The 17,342-nt window shown below is 44.1% G+C and overlaps 1 protein-coding gene across 2 annotated transcripts in view; it reads left to right on the top strand.

Annotated features, from left to right (window-relative positions):
* SCFD2 (sec1 family domain containing 2) overlaps positions 1 to 17,342 on the top strand; it is a 610,440-nt gene that overhangs the window by 433,031 nt on the left and 160,067 nt on the right. The gene's annotated exons all lie outside the window — the stretch shown is intronic.

Below are 17,342 nucleotides of genomic sequence, written 5' to 3'. Positions count from 1 at the left end.
TCAGGAGCGGCCGCTCCTGATTGGCTGATAAGGAGCTGCTGCTCCTGATTGGCTGCCGTTCCGCGAGCCAATCACAGCTCACGGATGGCTCCAGTACGTACTTTATAGTTGAAATTCCACAGCGCTGATGCTTTCTCCCTGGGTCCTGCAGCTGCCCTGTGCATTCTTCGCCGCTGTCAGCCGGGCCCCCTCTGTCTCCGGGCCCGGTAATAGAGTCCCGGCAGTCCCCCCCTGATGGCGGCCCTGCCGGGTGCAGTTGGTGTATTGGGTGCGCTTGTCTTCTAGTATTTGTGGTAAAGTACTGTAGCACCTTTACAGGGGCAGTATGGCCATGTCCGTATGGGATTATTGAAGGTTTGTTCTTAGTACCGTAGTGTTTGGTTTTTGCATGCACTGGGGGGACACTGCCCGCAATGCAGTGTTTGGTTTTCATTGTTGGGCTGCTCTGTGTAGGGACCGTTCTTTCTAGCCACCGTATAATATTTTAAAATTAAAATGAAATTCTTCAAATAAATAGCTGACCTTTTTAATTCCATTTCTGTCTGTTTGTTTATTTTAGATAAGTTTTGGCTATGTATGATGATCACACACCCACAACACACCTCAGCCGTTACTAGGCTTATAATGTCTTTAAATTAGATGTTCTCTGTTAATATATTTTTTAAATGTTATTTCACTGCTGGCCCCTATAGCTGGGAAACTAGCCAATGTTATCTTTTCTTATACAATAATAATCAAGGGGTTGTTAGAGCGTTAAAAAAGACAGCAACAAGATTACATAATACTGAAAGAATTGGCTTAATCATTTGTAGCTCTTACTTGCTCTTGATAAATTGCTAGCAGTTAATGGCTTTTCTTCATTCACAACAGTGTTAGAAAATAACCATAAAATATGTCTAGAACCTGGTAGTTTGTAAGTAGAGTGGCGCTGACTAACACTATCATGGGAAAGGCAAGTTATACGTTACATACGTCATATCAGATAGTTGAAAGAGAAACTAGTTTGTGTAACGGTTATACCCAGATTCCTATCACAAATGTGTCCTCATACAATGAGCATTTTTTACGCCATATGGTCCGAGACACTCCGAGATGAGTAGAGTACCATATTTTTCTTTAAATCTTACATGTGAAAAGTCGCTCAGTGTTCCAGAGACACTAAGCTGCGACTTTAATTACACAGAAATTGGTATGACGCACACACAAAAGGCGCAGTTGAATCACAACAGAACTTACCATGAGGAAAAGCAGCAGCTTCTCCTATCAGAGGCCTTTTTACTTATTCAGACTCTGTTGTACAGAGATGTACAAATACCGCAAGTCCCCAGTAGTTAGTGTACACTAGTAATGTAGTGCCTTCGCTTCTAGTGGCTTTAATTATGCAAATAATATGCAAATTTTGAGCAAATAAGATTCTAACCTGGGGTGCCGAGAAGGGCTATTTGGCAAGACTTGAGCCATAGTGTATAAGAACACATTTGTTCATCCCACCTACAGTATGTAAAATATTTACTGCCATGTCTCCAAGAGGTAAAACTAGGGGTGAGCGGGTTCGGTTTTACTCGGATTTACTCGGTTCTTATCGCCACTTTACCGCAAATTCGGATTTATTGTATTGGCTATCCAAAACACATGATAGGCGATAGCCAATAAAATGCCGTTTAAAGATCCGAGTAAAACCGAACCCGCTCACCCCTAGGTAAAACCAATACAAATTGTGCCAACTTTCATTCCAATTTTACTATTATGTCAGCAAATTCCTGATTAGCAAACAACTAAGGTACTCTAAGTAATGTGCCGTGGGGGTATATTAATATAGGCTACATGGTGCAACCAGTGCTATAACCATCAGACTTCACAGCATTTGCATGCAAAATCTCTCTCTCTCTCTTTCTCTCTCTCTCTCTCTCTGAAAGCTATATATATTCGGGTATCTATATAATAATTGTAGAAGGTCTGTCCCGTCTCCTCAATGCGCATGCAGTGGAAGCCTGGGCGCGTGCCCCAAAGGCTCCCATTGTGAGTAAAACAGACAGACCTAGGAGAGGGGGTCCGGCCACCTGGAATTAGGTAAGTATGGGAGCCGGACGGTGGGACAGGCATTCGAGACAAAGTGACAGGGGAGGGGGACGTGGCGTGGAGTGGTAGGGGGATCAGAGATGCGAGGGTCAGAACAGAATTAAGGGGTAGGCCAGACAGAATGGATGGAGGGATGGGGCGGTTACTGAGGTGACCCAGATATAGCCCATGTGCGAGAACATTATAAACACTCTCATGTGAGGCAATCAATGTTGCCTTTCTCATTACAATGGGGCACATTCCTTCTCCCCAAAGTGTGCTGTATATATTTAGTACTTGAGCCACATTTAAGTAGGATTTCCCTAGGCCACAAACACCCCATCAGCTTTCAAACGCTATATCAATGCGGTTTATTCATATTTCTTTTCCTTCAGTGATTACTGATACCAGAGGCAAATGTAGAATTTCTAGAGGGGAGTTTCCATATGCTTCATTGTATAGTGTAGCCAACCCATGAAGGGGCATAATGAGCACGTAACAAGCTATAGTCTGGTCTGGTGTGCTAATAGCGTGCTCAGTTCCACACAGTATGTTGTGGTCGCAGCTCTAGTGAATTCATACTATACAATAGCTATTGTGGTAATGATTTCTGCCACTGGCCTGGAGGAGGGTTTCTGGGCAACTGGGGTTCCCCCCCCCCTGTATTTGCCTATGACTGCTACAGACCCAACTCTTGGAACTAAGGCAATCTGATCGAGAAACCAATTGTATCTATCGATCATGTTGCTATATGAGGGTTGCATGACACTGACATTTCTGTACAGCATTCTAAAGACAGCAGAGTTGGACTTTAAAAAAAAAAAAATGTAAAGCCCTTCCACTGATTATGTTGCGTTTATTCAGAATGACCCTCAGGCTATTCAAAGGAAATATACAACCTGGAAACAGGAATTAATTAAGAAATACTTGGCATTGTTCATATGGAAACAGAGCTTTCTTTTCTTGCATATAAAAAAATAAGCATTTTTTTCAATATCTTTGAATAGAGGCTCTTTTTAAAGGATCATCTAAAGGTCATTTAGTAAATGACTAGAGCTCATTTGTACAATATATGGTAGGACGAATTGCAGAGCCCAAATGATTATTCTTTCTTGACAAAATTGAGAGACTGCGATCACTGAACCTGTCAGCTTGGTAAACTGGGAATTGCTTTACCAATGTGCTTCTTAAAGGGTCACATTACTGGTTTTAAAAGTCCACAATGTTATTTTCCAGTTAATAAATGTAAGGGTGCCACAATTATTGTGGGAAGCAGACATAGTTTTCTGAAGCTCGGGGTGTCATAACCCGGCGAGTTAGTCGTATGGAAAATCCGTGGCTGGTGACTGCACCATGCTGGAAAGATTAGTGACAACAGAAAGTGACCCTTTGTGTGCAAACATAAGGAGTTCAGGTGAAAACAGTGATACTTACAGGGCAGAGGCAGCTACTGGACAAGAAGAAGAGTAAGCTTTTGTGAGTAACACAGGACTTGACATCAGTAATGTTCTAGAATACTGTCTTCAATAAATACTTCCCTTACATGAATTCCTTGTCACACCAATAAATACAGTCTACTGCGGGTGGTCATGTTACTCTTGAAAGAGTGCTTTTCTTTTACGCCAGTATGCTGGGCTTTGGCTGTGGGCTGTGACTTTGAAGTGTGTGAGGCTATGAGGTTATATGATGTAGATGGCGCAGATGGCCTGCCGACATTCTGGCTGCCAGTTTGGCACAGCGGGTGGGGACACATGGCATGGCATGGTGGGGACCTGACGCAGCATTGTGGGCGGAGTGGGGGTGTGACCATGCAATTGTGGCCCCTCCCCTGCTTTACAATGCAGAGATTACCGGCATTGAAAATGGGATGGGGCCAAAATGGCGTGATTCAGTGCAAATTTCTTTGAGCATTTGGTGCAGGTACAGGTGTGTCCTGGTACATCTTTGCTCCATACCCCATGTAGCGCGCCATGCTAGTCATGCCCTGCCGTACTGCTGCTTGGTATTGTAAATCGCATCATGCTGCTGTAAGGCGCAATGTAACGTACTCGAGAGAAAGAAAAAATGGGTATGAACAGCGCTAGAGTACCTTAGTCATAAACCATAAATATATTAAAATACATATATTGTCATATGAGTTATAAGTGTTATTGTGTATAAATACAAATATACATAAATGATGATAATATCATACAAAAAATTAATATAACATGAGTATATTTGTAAAACGCCATACGACTTGATTGAAAAAGATTAATTTGGAGGGCGTGGCTTGCTTGCCAAGGGAAGTGGACGCACCTTAGATCAGCTCCCGGCTGAAACTCTTCTGGGCCCGGCTACCACAGCCTTTGACCTCCCATCTGCTCTGCCCTAAGTAGCCAGCTGCCTTGAGATCCCGCTGGCCTCTTTCCCGGGCTGCGGGAGCGTGTCGGGGGCCATTACCGCATCGCGCCTACAGAGCACCCAGAAGCCGCGGCCTCGAGTTCCAGGGCTGTAGCCGCGCCGCTGATTGGCGTCATCGCGGCTGCCGCCGGACATCGCGGCGGGACACCTCCGTGTCCTAGCCTCCTGCTGCCTGACTGGGGGCATAGGGGGCACCCTAAATAACCCCTGGAAGACCTGGTTTGCGGCGCTGAACGGAGCCACGAATCGCGGGAGGCACCATTTTCGGACTCAATATATCTCCCTGTCACTGCGCTGCTGGTTAAGTGGAGACTGGCTATACCTGTACAGGGCATTGTCTAATTACATTTGCCCTGCTCCTCCATTACTTCATCACTGCTTTTGTGGCTGCCCTGCTAGGTTTGCTGCTGGCCCTGGCCCTGCTGATAGTTGATACCAAATAGAGGTCTGTCACAGTTACATCCCCCTGGCACAGTTGCTGAAGTTGGATGGGTGGCTGTCTCATACCCTGTGGATGCTGGAGGGAGTAGTCCATGTCCCAACAGCAGCTGCCATGAAATAGCTACATAATGGTGAGAGGAATGTGAATTATGACATCCAACCTATGCTATGCCTAGAAGTCTATTTATTGCTTTCTCTGTATATCTCTTCTAATATGTTCCTTCATGGGTAAAACGGGGCACAACCAAATGACCCGCAGCCACCCCAGCTAAGTCTTCATCTAATACTGCATTTAAAACTCTATTTGGTGTTTCTATGTCTGCCGCTGGTGTCTCTTCGGGACCTACCTCTCCACATATGGCTTCTGGGAGTTCAGATAGCGGCTCTACCCCGGAGTCTCACTCGCCACATTTGACATCATCTATTCCTGCCAGTTCCTCCGATATAAGTGAGATATTGCAACATTTAAAGTCCTTACCGACTAGACAGGACATTCAGCAAGGTTTACAATCACTGGAAAGAAGGATCCAGGAAGCAGTCCAGACTCATGTCGCCTCTGTTCGGCTGGATCTTACTCAGGTGGCGAAGAGGGTGGTCTCGTTGGAGGAACACGTGGAGACTGTTGACACTCAGCTTGGGGATATCAATGGGTTACTTTCACGTCACTCCCATACATTGATAGAGATGCAACGACGTCTGGATGATGTCGACAACAGGGGCCGACGAAATAACCTGCGGCTACGTGGGATTACTGAAGATATCAACCAGTCTGGTCTTGAGGATGCCCTCACTAAAATATTTAATGAACTTCTTCATGCTGACCCAGATGCCAGGATCCAATTTGATCGTGCACATATAGCTTTGCGCCCTAAAGCTATGCCCTCTGAAAGACCCAGAGACATTATCTGCCGATTACATTATTATACCGTGAAAGAGGAGATTTTGAGAAAAGCTAGACAAGTAAAGGAAATTGAATTTAATGTATGCCCTGTGCAGATTTTTTAAGACCTATCCTGGAATACACTCCAACAGAGACACCTGCTCCGTCCGCTCACAGGGGAACTTCACAGGCGAGACATTAAATTTCGCTGGGGATTTCCTCTAAGCATTCAAGTTATGCATGAGGGAAAGCTTCATATACTACGGGAACCCGACGATGTACCTCAGTTTTGCTCCTCTCTCAATCTGTCTGCTGTTTCGGTGCCTATTTGGTTAGTCCCTTTTGATACGCACGTTCCTCAACCGCCTCGTAAGGAGACTTGGCAACGTGTCCAAGATTCCAGACGTAGACCCGGCAGAGACTCTGCAGCTGAGGGCGAGGAAATCAAATGATCATGGTCTCTAATGCTGTCTTGAATATCCTTTTTATACTCGCAGTGTTATAAATAGAATATTTGTTAATTCTATGTTATTTGCTACCTTATCCTGGTTGCAAATAGATACTATACCCTGTTCCGGATGTTTATCCGTTGATATATATGCTCTGCTAAATTTTGCATATCTATTCTGTTCTGGTGTAGGAGCTCTTTTGATTTCTCTGCCTACGTATTATTAAATATATTTTGCTGACTCAGGCAAACACTGTTTATATAATATTTTTTTAGATGGGTCCCAATTATTTGTGGACCTGCTTGGTTGTCATGTTCACTATGTCCCTCCCATTCCCCCTAACTCCGTTGTATATATAATGTCCATGAACCCGTTAGGGGTTTCCATGGCCTTTTTTACGGAGTTTTGTTATTTCACTATCTTCATCTCTAATTTGAAATATAATACGAGGATAACATGTATGTTGTTAGATATGGTTTGTTCCATGTCTATCTTTCTTTCCTTCTTTTCTTTCTTCTCTGTTTTTTCTTTTTTTTTTTCTCTCTCTTATTGTCATCCTGTTCACCTTCCTCCCCTCCCTACCTGCAGGCGGACACCATACACATTCAGGTAAACGATCACGGCACCCAACGATACAGTTACCTTTTCCTCTTTTCAAATATTGACTATGGCTAAATTATATATTTTTTCTAACAATGTAAAGGGACTTAATATACCTGAGAAAAGGTCCAGTCTTCTACATACACTGCATTTGGACAGGGTAGACATAGTTTTTCTTCAGGAGACACACTTTAAAGAAGGTATGGCCCCGTCCCTTAGATCTCGATACTTTCCAGTGGGTTACTTCAATAATTTCTCTGAAGCCAAGGCTAGGGGCGTAGCCATTTTGTTTGCTAAACACCTGAAGCTTTCCAATGTTTCAGCCGTCCCTATTGGGAACGGTAGGGGATTATTGGTTAAAGTTACCATAAATGATCAAAAATTTTCCCTAGTCAATCTATATGTACCTAATCAGGGTCAGTCTGGTTTCTTGCGTAAGTCGTTGGAATTAATAGAGGATCAATTGGAGGGGATCAGAGTAATTGGCGGCGATTTCAATTGGGCTTTGGAGCCTTCCCTTGATAATTCCTCTGGGTCCCCACGCACCTCCATTAAAGAGACTAGGAAGTTTAGGCTGACCTTACACGATTTTTAACTAGTAGACACGTGGAGACTATTACATCCAGCAGAGAGGGATTACACCTTCTACTCTTCTCCACATAGGTCTTATTCCCGCATAGATTATTTTTGCATTGATCACTCCCATTTGGATATTCTAGCGGAAGCTACTATTGGGCAGATTACTAGTTCTGACCATGCCCCGATATTTTCGACATTATATCTGTGTGACCCTCCCCCACGCCAGTGGCACTGGAAACTTAATGAGCAATTCCTTCGGGATCCCTATTGTAAAGCTCAAATTGGAGAAGCCCTGGAAGACTACATTTCTCACATCACTGATGATGTGTCTCCTGTTACAATATGGGAGGCCCATAAATGCGTCATTAGGGTTAAATGTATTCAACTAGGGTCTTATCTCAAAAAAAAGAAAAATGAAAGTAGAGATGCTTTATTGTCTAGAATTCAGATGTTAGAACTTACCCATAAACGTGATATGGCCTCTGATATTTTGGTGGAACTTCAAAAGGCTAGATCTGATCTTAATAATCTCCTGAATGAGGGTGACCGGAGAGGATTTCGGAGATGCCATCATAAATATTACCGTTGGGGGAACAAACCAGGTAAAATGTTGGCAAGGGCACTTAGAGCCCAGAGATCTTTGACTTACCTCCAGAGTATCAGAGACCATAAGGGTAACCTCTGTCACACAGATAAAGCTATTGCAGCAGTGTTTCAGAGTTTTTATTCTGGGCTGTATAATTTAGGTCCGACCCGTTCGGGCTTGGATCTGACAGATCGAGAATTAGAAATCCAGAATTATTTAGAGGAAATTGATTTCCCTACTCTCCCTGAAGCGGTGACACAGTCTCTCGAATCCTCATTTACAGAAGCAGAACTATACGTAGCTATTAACACATCCCCATCTGGGAAAAGTCCCGGCCCTGATGGGTTTACGGTTTCCTACTTTAAAACATATCAAGATACCCTCTTGCCACTCTTATTACGGGCTTGTAATGCTGTATCAGAGCATAACCCCTTTTCTGATCAGTCGCTTGGGGCACACATCACAGTAATTCCCAAGGAGGGCAAGGATCCATCCATGCCAGCGAGTTATCGCCCGATCTCTCTCCTTAATGTGGATGTCAAGCTATACGCCAAGCTTATAGCCAATCGCCTCAAACCATTTCTCCCGACTGTCATTCACTCTGACCAGGTGGGCTTTGTCTCAGGTAGAGAGGCTAAGGACAACACCACCCAAGTCATTAATTTGATACACCTTGCAGTGGCCTCTGATGTCCCCATGATACTCCTCTCCACCGATGCTGAAAAAGCTTTTGATCGGGTGGATTGGAGTTTCATGACATCAATATTAAAGCGGTTAGGCCTGGGCATTAATTTTCTATCAAAAATCTTGGCCTTATATAGAGCCCCTTCAGCCCAGATACGTGTAAACGGGACTTTATCAGATCCAGTGCATATAGCCAATGGTACTCGCCAGGGCTGCCCTCTCTCTCCACTGGTTTTTGTTCTATGCATGGAGGCCCTGGCGAGGGCAATCAGGGTCAACCCGAACATCACAGGTCTCATGGTGGGTTCGCGGGATTATCGCCTTGCCCTCTTTGCGGATGATCTATTAGCGATAGTCACTAACCCAGTCACAGCTCTTCCCAACTTAATGACAGAATTTCAGCGATTTGGCAATCTCTCGAACTTTAACATTAATTACAGTAAATCTGTGGCATTAAATGTCACCGCTTCAGTTGAGACTATATCTGCCCTTGGAGCTTCTTTCCCATTTAAATTCCAGACTTCCTATCTTAAATACTTAGGTATACTCATACCTAGACGTTTACAGGATTTGTTTACTCTTAATCATGCATCTTTGTTAAGTTCCATTTATAAAGAATTAGATAAGTGGCTCTTAAAAAAGTTCTCATGGTTGGGTCGTCTAAATATTGTTAAGATGAATATCCTTCCACGTCTTTTATATCTATTACAGACAACTCCAATAGGTCTCCCTCAGGCCTTTTTGTCTGAAACACATAATCTAATACGAAACTTTATTTGGGGGGGGCAGAAAACCCAGATTTAAACATGATGTGTTATTTAGACAAAAGTGTCGGGGAGGGCAGCAATTGCCCATGATATCCACTTATTATCAAGCCATAGTGCTTAGTAGAGTCTTGGATTGGACCCGGGGTAGCTTGGGTAAGCAGTGGGTTGAATTAGAGGTGGATTCGTCCAGACTCCATTTGCGCACACTGCCGTGGTGCTCCAAAATTGCCCGCTCTCCACATCCAACAGTGGGCCCTACTTTGGAGACATGGAAACGACTGCGTACTAAACCTGGGATATCTTCTGTGATATCTCCCCTCACCACTATCCTACATAATTCCCTTTTTCCCCCTGGGACTTCAGGACCTTTCATTTCTAAATGGTCGAGGGCGGGGATTGTTAGAATGAGTCACCTGCTGGCCGATGGTAAATTTTTGTCATTTCCAAACCTATGTGCTAATACCTCCCTTTCGGAGGAATGTTCTTGGGCCTACATTCAGGTACGATACTTTGCTTCATCTCTTGGGGGCCCTTCAGTATTTGCCAGACATATGACACCCTTTGAATCTATGTGTTCCCATCGTATTCCTCCCACACATATTATCTCAGGTATTTATAAGATCTTGTTACACGACATGTTTACTTCTGATCCTCTTTTTGTTGAGGCCTGGAATAGGGATTTTACATATAAGGGTATTCAAATTAATTGGGATAAAGTCTTCCAAATCACCAAGGTGTGCTCAGATAGTCTGGAGGTTCGGGAAACACAATACAAAGTGTTGACAAGATGGTATCGCTGTCCTGTCCTCCTACATAGATGCTTCCCATCGGTGTCCCCTCTCTGCTGGAGATGTCTTCAGGAAACAGGCACAATGATACATATTTGGTGGGACTGTACATTAATTTCTCCCTTTTGGTGTAAGATAATAGCCTTGGCTTCTGAGATATTAGGATTTACGGTACCAACTGGACCTGACTTTTGGTTGTTATCTCATACGTCTTTCTCTGTCTCTATATATAAAAAATCATTACTTAGACATATCAACAACGCCGCAAGGGCAGTGCTCCCAGTTCACTGGCGCTCTCAGGTTCCCCCCTCGGTGTGGGAATGGTGTCAACGTCTTGATTTCTACATGACCATGGATGATATTCTCTACTCAGCCCCTGTAAAACACTCGGAGTTTACGACTCTGTGGTGTAATTGGATTGAATTTAAATCATCTGCTTCTTACGCTAGTTTACCCTAGTTTAGCTACTGATTTTACTGATGCCTGGTCTCAGAAGGTGTATGCTTAGCATTGGTTGTCTGCCTCTCCTCCTTATACAAAATACTGATTTACAAAATGATATTGTCCCTTTCCGGGCCTCGAGGCGCAAGCTTTGGAAAGCGCTCACCTTACCCACTCGTCCACGCAAGCCAGCCATTGCAGCTGTTACACCTACTGTGTATGTCATGTCTAGAGTGTGTCTTTACACCAACATGTACAATACAATGTCAATAGCGGTTTATAGTCTAACAAAGCTGGGTGTAATAACATGGAGATAAAGGGATGTGGAAAGTGCGGATCAATGCATAAAGTTGAGCAGAGTACACCTGAAATTATCTCTCTATGGAAAACTGCCCGTGTGTCTTTAAGCCAGGCGTCTTTACACCATGTATAGCATTATACAATACGGACGGCCCATAATGAGTATAATGTCTATAGCAGTTTAGTCTTTACACAAAGTGATAATTTCAAGCACCTGGAGGAGTGACTGTTTACACTGCCTGAACGTGATTGGCCAGCCTCTCACGTCCACTGCTACAATATTGTATTCAGTACTGAAGATTTCATCCATGGAGCAGTCACCACTCAGCGCTTAAACTGTGAACTGCCTGGCGTGTAGTCTTTTGCGGCATACAGTACGCCACGCCACAATGTGTATTGACATGCCACGGCAGGGAAGCCAGAATGCAGTGCTATGAGCAAAGATGTAGCAGAACACATCTGTATGTGCGGCGGAGGTCCAGGAGTAGGTGACCTTCGGTGAGACTTGCCCACTTTTCTGGGTGGCTGGGAGCGCCACCCGATTATTTTGGGAGCCTCCCTGCCGTTTTGAAAGAGTAGGCAAGTATGGATCAACTTTGTGCCTTGCCTCCCACATTTCCATATTTTTACAACTATAAGAGGTATATTTACTAAGAATCGTGTCTGCCTGAGATTAAACACGCTCTGCATTGCAGGGACATGAGTGAGTTTTTCCACAACCAAACTCACTAATTTACTATGAATTATGTTTGACTGAATAGTGTTTTCCGATGGTGTAAGGAATCACGTTTGATCGTGTGCGAGTTCAGTCGTATTTGGACTGAAATTAATAGAAGTGCCTGTGAGCTGAATAGTGCCTGCATGTTCAGCAGAAGCACTGCACAGATCAGTGTGATCTGTGCAGTGCTGCTGTGTGTGTTGTGTAAAGAAAGAGTTAAAAATAAAAATGACATGAGTCCCCCCCACCTCAAAACCATAACCAGCCCTGGACCTCTGAGCCCGGTCTGGCACAAGAAAATCGGGGGAAAAACAGATGTGGGGTTCCCCATATTTTCATATAACCAGCAATGGACTGAACCAGCCAGGGGCTTACATTATTGCAGAGAGACACACAGCCTGGGGTACCCCTGTCATAATGTAAACCAGCCACAAACTGGTCTGCCCAGGACTGGCAATCCTCAAAAAGTAAGGATTCCAAAACTAAAATGGCGTCCCCCCACCAGAGGATCAAACACTGCAGGGCTCTTTCCTGCACCCCTTGTGGCGGTGGGTGCAGGGGTAATGGCTTAAATATAGTACTAATATTGTTCTTCAAAGTGGGATTACAGATCCCAGCAAGTCTTCCCTGTAGCACTTGTAAAACCACAAGTGCCAGAAGGCCGCTGGCACCTATACCCCCACTGTGAAGAAAATATTTTAAAAAAGACAGGACACATACTATGCATGTTTTAACCCTTTATTACACACTGACTCACACTCATACCATATACTTACCTACTCCCTGGCACTGCTTAGTCCTCTTGTCCAAGTAGAATCTGGTCGTCTTAAAAAAAAAATAAAAAAAACACAATTAGCCCGACTGCTGTCTTATATTGAAGATAGAATCGTGTTTTTACACTTGTATTTGTCCTTTTATAAATCTCTGTGTTTGAAAATCAGGCAAAACAATGTTCTGGGAATGCAATCTTGGACAGACACGATGCTTAGTAAATATATACCTCTTAGATTGTTACAAATGTGTGAAAGCAGGGAAATATTACAATGTGGTGCCATTATTATGTAAATGACAGGGATGTTTAGAAGATATACTAAATACCATCTCAGTTCAGCTGCTGGACCCATTGAGCTCAATTGTAATTGCAGTAACTCTCATTGTTGCTATCTCTGGTCCTGTATTGGTGATCTCCACGATCTGTGTTCTGTTTCCTGCACTGGAAACGCTGTTAATGAAAAACACTAGGCTATATATCACTGCTCCAAGCGTTGTATAATCACAATAGTTCTTGTACAGCGCAAAAGCAACAACATTCTCTACATTCTGAAGAGGAAAGAGGTTCAACTAGGATATATGGTGAACAGTAATAGATACCAGCAGCCATGTTACTTGCACTCTATTTATTGGATGCACAATCATCTATATGCTTTTAATGGTCATATCAACATAAGGTTTTATTAAAGTATTTTTAGTTTCAAGCAGAATTGTCCAGCTCCTGTCACTGACCAGAAGTTCCCCTTGATACCTCAGAGGGTGGTGTCCCTGAGAAAACACACCATTAGTGCCAGATGTTTTGTTAACAACTAATTATCTTCTCTAATGCCTGTTCTTGAGATCCCTCCGCTATCCACTCAGCATCCTCTTATAGTGGCTCCTTTGTGCGGAGTGGCGGTCCTCCAGGTTCCTCCGCGGATGTTCCCCTTCTCCTTCAAGCTTCTACAATTGGTTACTCCATGAGTCTGTTCTCCTGGGTTTTCTTCGTTATATTCCTATTTTTGCATTCTGTATGACTGTTTTCTCTATTTGATATCCTGAGTCTGTAGTTTTCCTCTGTTTAGTTGTCCTTAGTGGCTGCTCCGTCATGTTATTCCTTTAGCTTTCCTACTTGTTTTTCTGAATAGGGTTTATATTTGCTTGTTTGTTTATCATTTTGTTGCCTCATTGATCCTGGGCTGGTTACTACATGCAGTGAGTTGGTATGGTCATATAGGGTGGGGGGCGTTGAGGGATGGTAGTTACTTGTTCTATTCTGATGTAAATTATTAAGAGTTACTGGCTAGTATATATTCTAATTGTTTATTTACGTTAATCCCGTCTTAGTTTAATATGTGTTTATCCTATATAGTTAGGTTGTCAGTGGACTGGCTTGATATGGTGTTGGGTGCTGAATTGCATTGATCTTCTTTCTAGAGCTAAATATGTATTTGTTACAGTGATACCCACTAGACTCCTGGTATTTGGGGCCTAAGTGACGCCTTCAGGTCCTTGGTTCACTATTATTATTCTGTCCGGGTTCAATTTATCTAACTTCTGTGTATTATATGATGATGGCACTACTAAGCTGTTATATTAAGGAGCCAGTCCTCAGGAGCAGTGAGACATAACGCAGGGGCAGGGGCGTCTTAACAGAGGAGGGGGCCCGTGTGCACTCCTTGTGCGGGGCCCCCTCCTCTCCCCGCGGTGGCCAGCAGCCGACTGATGAGGCTGGCCAGCCACCGGGGCTTTAGTAGACTCCGGGCACTAGAGTGTGCTCGGAGTCTGCTGCGCATGCGCAGAACACCAGAAAAATGGCCGCGCCGGCCATTTTCCGGTGTTCTAAGCAACGCTGAGACCCGCCGCGGGACCACGGACAGGTACGTTTAAAATAATATGGGTGCAGGGTGTGCGGTGCGGGGCTCCCCTGGACCTGGGGACCCGTGTGCCCCGCACACACTGCACCCATTGTAGATACGCCACTGCGCAGGGGTCATTTTTAAATGTAATGTTGAATATATTCGCATGGTTCTCCAAATTGCATAAAACACTTCAGCTGTGGTCTTAAGTTGGGTACACACTAGACAATATGTTGCCTGATCTGGCAGAACACACCGATATATCGTCCATGTCAGCGAGTATGTACTGTATGTACTATGACCGACCATGCGCGCTTCCACGGGGTCTTCATCGCATCAAAAGATCGAACCTACATGCTGCTCAATCTCTCAATTTGATGAACGACCCCGTGCTTGTGGAGGTGGCTGGTGAATGACCGCACAGTATGTTGTTAATTGCATTGTGCTTCGGCCACGTACAACATCGGCTAGTGTGTACCCGGCATTAGGTTCCCCAGATGTCAAGTATGGGATACAGTCAGTATCCTGGTGGCCGTAATGCCTACAATGATATTATCGGCGCCGGAATCCCGACTCCTTTCACAATACCGATGCTGGCTTCCTGACCGGCAGGATACCGAAGGTAAGTAGCGGGGTGGGGGGGAGGGTTAGGTTTTGGGTTAGGCACTAGGGAGGTCGTCTAGGGTTAGGCACTAAGGGTGGCAGGGTTTGGTTTAGGGTGCAGGGAGGGGGAGGTTAGGTTTATGCACTAGGGGGGAGGTTATGGTTAGGTACCAAAGAGGGAGGGTTAGGGTAAGGGGAGGGGGAGGGTTAGCATACCGAACAACAAGTGTCAGTATGCTAGCCCTGTCGGGATTCTGACAGCTGGGATCCTGACTGCCGGCATCCCATACCCAACCTGTCAGGTATATGTTCTCCAAACAAATACAGGAAACCACACAATATATAATGTTTGCAGTAACAAGCTACTAATTACAAACGTTGTCTGTTTATTGAGTGCTCTGCACAGAGTTAATATGGTGTGCAGTCAGATTGCCCACAGCAGAAGGTCGACATTGATGATGTTAATATGGTTAAAAAAAATTTAACATCATTAATGTCAACACCTGCAAAGTGACAACATAGAAAATGTCAACATAGTCTTCATGTTGACATCATGTGAGTGAGAGCACGGCAGATCCGACTGAGACCCTGGAAAGACGCACCAGGGGCCGCCACTTTCAGAAATGCCCATCTCTGTGCCATGTACTGCCCCCTTTGCAGCTCCAGGCACCCCCCTTCATGTATTGGGAGAGGGGCGTGGCCACACCACCTACAATTGCCCAAGTCCTCCTCCAGTAAATATACACAATACTCATTTTACGATTGGCAACATAGACTGGCATACCTATTGTGGGTGCAAGGGGTGCGATTGCTATGGTGCCAGGGAGCCCAGCAACCCACCCACCGCACCACACCTGTACTCACCATCAGGGCCTGCATCAGGAGTTAGAGACAGTGCTATGGTAATGGACCCAGGCTCAGTTGGGCTCAGAGGGGCTGTGGCCTGCTAATGATGTCACTGCTGTCACAATGATCGGCACACTGCGAGTCCCCTTGTCACTGTCTGATGTACTATTATGCGGGAGGTGGGGCAGGCTGCAGACCCATAGCTTTAGTTTCATCCAATACTTAAAGGGAGCCGTAAAAATGAGCTGCAGCAGCCCTGATGAGGTGGAGCCAAGAAAGGAGCTGTCCATCCCCTTTTCTTGAAACGAGGGATCAGTGCTGCGCAGCCGTGGTCTCCTGCTGCTGCCACTGCAGTGTGACATGATGTGATTGGGGGGCTCCACAGTGTGGTAATGATAAAATATATCCATCTTTTTTTAGCTGCTGGTGTGCCCTGACCCCACTGAAGACAAAAGTGTCTTAGTGTGTTGACTGAGAGGTGAGGGGATTATTAAGCTCTGGCTGTGATGATCTATGAAGTGTCACAGAGAAGCCACTGAAATGACAGGCAGACAGGAAAGCTCCTGTACATACAGATAATTATTAATAGTTCTATAGTTAAATGCATTAATACATGCCAACTCTCCCTGATTGCTACTATTTCAGGGAGTCTCCCTGACAATCTCCCTGACTCCCTGAAGAGGCTAGATATATACATTCAAATGGGATCATTAGTATAATTTCCTTGCATTGGTTATAAGGCACAATGATCCCTATGGCTATGTGCATTTTCTGAAAAGTATCAGTGTGTTTTCATCAAAAAGTAGATCTTACTAACTGCTTTGTGGCTCATTTACAATTGGATGTAAGTCAAATTTATGACGCGCCTCTTACATGTAGCAGGACACGTCCACTTTATCGCCGCATTCAGAAGTGTTACTTTCACAATTTCCCTGAAATGCTTTTTCAAAAGTAGGCAAGTGTGCATTAATATATATAAGAGGATCAGTATTCAAATCCATATTCTTGGAGAGTTCTGAAAGTCAGTCTAGGGTAAGAGTTTTTAAAAGTGGAGATGTTGCCCAAAGCAACCAATCAGATTCTAGCTATTATTTGAAGGTGCTAGTTAAATGTTAAGTAGAATCTGGTAGCTATGGGCAACATCTCCACTTCTAAAAACTCTCACTTTAGTAAATATACCACTAGGTGTACTATATATGTGTGTAAATAAATATATATTGATAAAAATATTTTTGTATTATTTCCTCACTGGCGCAGTCTCTGTTGTATGGATTAAGTGAGCAAGTCAATGCGTTAAAATGATTGGCCTCTTGTGCGGCACTAGCCATACCCACTCCTGTGGAGACCTGATTTGAGTGGCCCCTTAATAATAATTTTGCTATAGAGCCTACAAAGTTCTAGTTATGCCCCTAACAACACATTTCAGTTTCTGCTAGGAGAACAGGTAACCAAGATTTTTTGGATGTCAAAGTGAAGGTCGTTTCTATAAAACAGCTCATTAGCTTTTGAAAAAAAAAAAGAACGAGGCAGCAACTTTTGAAGCAAACAGCTTGTTATGATGTCTGTAGTACAATACAAAAATACTGTTTT

The sequence above is a fragment of the Taudactylus pleione genome, unplaced genomic scaffold (assembly GCF_031769625.1).
Source record: "Taudactylus pleione unplaced genomic scaffold, aTauple2 ptg000169l, whole genome shotgun sequence".
Taxonomy (NCBI): Eukaryota; Metazoa; Chordata; class Amphibia; order Anura; family Myobatrachidae; genus Taudactylus; species Taudactylus pleione.
Note: the sequence above shows the minus strand (reverse complement) of the source record. Positions and strands in the feature narration are given on the sequence as shown.